This window comes from Ambystoma mexicanum, chromosome 6q (genome assembly GCF_040938575.1).
Source record: "Ambystoma mexicanum isolate Mex_15411 chromosome 6q, UKY_AmexF1_1, whole genome shotgun sequence".
Taxonomy (NCBI): domain Eukaryota; kingdom Metazoa; phylum Chordata; class Amphibia; order Caudata; family Ambystomatidae; genus Ambystoma; species Ambystoma mexicanum.
In genome coordinates, this window is record NC_090937.1 from 261,993,466 (window position 1) to 261,997,277 (window position 3,812).

Here is a 3,812-nt window from a genome sequence, read left to right on the forward strand (position 1 = left end):
GGGTCCAGTGAAGGGTAATGTTAATAATTCTATCTAAATGTGGTGCTTGCTAATCTTTGCAATTCTATCTAAGTGTGGCACTTGCTAACATTCATTGGGCCTCATTCCGAGTACGGCGCTAACCAATGGCGCTATTAACGCCTTGGTTGACGCCGTACCCGGACCGGCAGCACCTTGGTGGATTGCGGAATTACCGCCACATTCCAAGGTTGGCGGGGCGGTAATTCCCCATTCACCAAGGCTCTTCCCCATTCCCAAATGAGCCCCCATAGGGCTCAATGGGAATGGGGAAGATGCAAATAACGGTGACCGTTCATTACGGTCACCGTTATTGGCTTGGAGGCCCCTTTGCGCCCTCGACTTTAACACCTGCTCAAAGCAGGCGTTAAGGGCGAGGGCGCAAAGGGAACTCGGAGTATGGCGGTAAGGGATCACCGCCACCGGTCTCGTTACCGGTGGCCGCTATCCCTTACCGCCATACTCGGAATGAGGCCCATTGTCTTTTCAGGAAGCAACGCAGGTTAATGTTAATAATTGTACCTAAATTTGGCACATGCTGGTATTCACGGTTCTATGTGTGGCGCTTGCTAACATTCACAATCCTATCTAGATGCAATGCAGGATAATGTACACAATTCTATCTAAGTGCGGCACATGCTAGCATTCCGGATCACATCTGCATCCGACGCAGGCTAATGTTCACAATTCCATCTAAGTGTGGCAAATGCTAACATTCCCGATCACATCTACATGCGATGCAGGCTAATGTTCACGATTCTATCTAAGTGAGGCATTTGCTGACCTTCCCAAACCTATCTAGATTTGACGCAGGCTAATGTTCACAATTCTATCTCAGTGTGGCACATGCTAACATGAACAATTCTATGTGTGTCATTTGCTAGCATTCAAAATACTGTCTAGATGTGGTGCCGGCTATTGTTCATAATTCCATCCAAGTCTGGTACATCTTAACATTCACAATTCTGTCTAAGTGTGGCAGATGCAAACCTTCACAATTCTATCTATGTGTGGCACTTGCTAGTGTTCATTCATAATCCTATCTAGATGCGACATAGGTTAAAGTTCACAAATCCATCTGAGTGTGACGCAAGCTATCGTTCATAAAACTGTCTAAGTGTGGTACATGCTAACATTCACAATTCTGTCTAAGCGTGGCCGATGCTAACCTTCACAATTCTATGTGTCACCTGCTAGCATTCATAATCCTATCTAGATGTGACATAAACTAATGTTTCACAAATCCATCTAAGTGTGGTACTTGCTATCAGTCATAATTCTGTCTAAGTGTGGAACTTGCTGATAGTTACCCATAAGTCTGTATGTGAAGCAAGGCAACATTTACAGTCCTGTCTCGAATAGACTCAGGCTGATGGTTACAATTTCTATCTAGGTATGAGTGATGTTCGCCTAGCAGTTTATGTTTTTTTGGAAAAGTAAGGTTGAGTGGCAGGGTTTTCTGGAGTAGAGTGATTGCTTTACTCCCCACCCATGCCACACTTATGTTTTTGTTGGTGTCTGTTGAAGGCTGGCTTCACTGGCTTTCCCTGCTGACACCGGCAGACACATCTTGGAGCCGCCAATGTTTGAGCCATCCTTTGCCTCGGGGCCCTTAGCCGCTGCCGGGGAGAGGGCTGCCCTGATCCGGTCCAGGATAATGAATGATTCGGCCAATAAGGGCGAGGGGGAGGGTGCGGGAGGCAGGACCTGGGGATTGGATGCTGTGACGCGGCTGGGGAGCCCGTGAAGGTCCCAACGCCGCCATGATGCTCAGAATGGGGGGCAGAGGGTCACTAGCACATGCTCACCTGAGGTCAAGATGGAAAATGGCCCAGGGAGCCGAGGTTCAGCGAGTCAGCCAGCACCAACATGCTGCTTTGGATTGGCCAATAAGGACCAGGGGCAGGGTGCGGGAGGTGGGACCTGGGGATTGGAGGCAGTGACGGGGCTGGGGAGCCCGTGAAGGTCCCAAAAACAGCAACACCGCGATGATGGTCGAAATGGGGGCGGAGCGTCACTAGCACACGCTCACCTGAGGTCAAGATGGAAAATGGCCCTCGGGAGCAGAGGTGCAGCGAGTCAGCCAGCACCAACAAGCTGCTTTGGATTGGCCAATAAGGGCCAGGGGGAGGGTGCAGGAGGGGGGACCTGGGGATTGGAGGCTGCGACGCATCTGGGGACCTGCAAAAGTCCCAAAAACAGCAACACCGCCATGATGGTCAAAATTGGGTCCGGGGGGTCACTGGCACATGCTCACCTGAGGTCAAGATGGATAATGGCCCAGTGAGCGGAGGTGCAGCGAGTCAGCCATCCCCAGCATTCCTTCTCCTTCTATTTTTCCCTTGCACATCCTTCCAACATGCTACTTGCTATTTCTCCCCTGCTGGGCTATTAGCCCCAAAACCACTTATCATTAAACATAATACCTGCTAACTTCCCTGATATCGTTCCCCCGGACCAACCCTTGCTCACACAGCTCTATAAAAATTCAATCACATCCTCCCTCCTTTTCTCCTCCACATCCTCCATACACTTTCAACTGTGCACTCCCCTTTTAGAAACTCCAACCATGCTCTCCTGTATGCAGCCCACTGGGGCTAGAGAATCCTCTACTAAGGGCAGGGTTCTCAATCTCCTAGCCGCCACAGCTCCTCCGGGATCCTGTGTCCTTTCACCACTCCCAGCCCACAGAATCTCTGCCACTGAAAACAAGATAATGCATCAGCGATGCTGTTATCCTTCTCTGGCACGTGAGTTGCTCTAAAAAACTCATTCCACTTCAGGCAACGCATCACAAATTCCCTCATCAGCCTATCGACCCTCTGGTCCCTAGCTGACTGCTTGTTCACAATGTTGACCACTGCCTCATTATCCACGTTAAAATTCACTTTTGTATTCTGCAAATCCAGGGCCAATAACAATTGGAAAAACTCCAAAAAGGTTATGCTCCTCCATTGCTCAGGTCACTTCTAAGCGCACCACCTACCCCTCCAGTACACTCCAAATCCTCCAATACCTGCCACATCAGAGAAGACCTGCACCTCCCATGCCACTGGGTCCCCCTGCAGCCACATTGAGACTCCATTACATTCCTCCAGATATCTCAGCCATACCCTACAATCCTCTCTGACAGCTCCTGAAATTCTCACCCTGTGAGATGGGTACTTCACTGTCACCATGTAACGTGCCATATTCCTGCAAAAGGTGCGACTCAGAGGCACCACCCGACACACAGAATTGAGATATCCTACTAGTCTCTGCATGTCCACCAGCATCATTTTATGGGCTGCTATCACCCTCTCCAGCAACTGAACTAGTTTGCTCACCTTGTCATCCGGCAAGCGCGAGGTCATGGCCACTCAATCCAGCTGAATTCCTAGAAAAGTCAGAACCACTGGCAGTCCTAAGGTCTTATCCTCCGCTAATAACATTCCCAACTCAAGCATCAATGACTGAAAAACCTCCAGCATCAGCTGGCATTCCTGCTCTTTGCCTGCCCCACTGATGAACAAAAAATCATCCAAATAATGCAAAACACCCTCAAAACAATAACTGTAAGTAAAAACCCACTGAAGAAATGGGCTAAAACGCTCAAACAATGCCCATGAAACTGTGCAGCCCATCAGCAATGATTTGTCAACATAAATCGGACCCTCAAACTGCATTCCGAGCAACCAATAATCCTCAAGTAGCAAATGAAAAGCCTATTTGATATCACACTTGGCCATGAAAGCAGCACACCCTTCCTTCCTCATCAAACCCACTGCCTGATCCACACTTGAATAGGACACCCC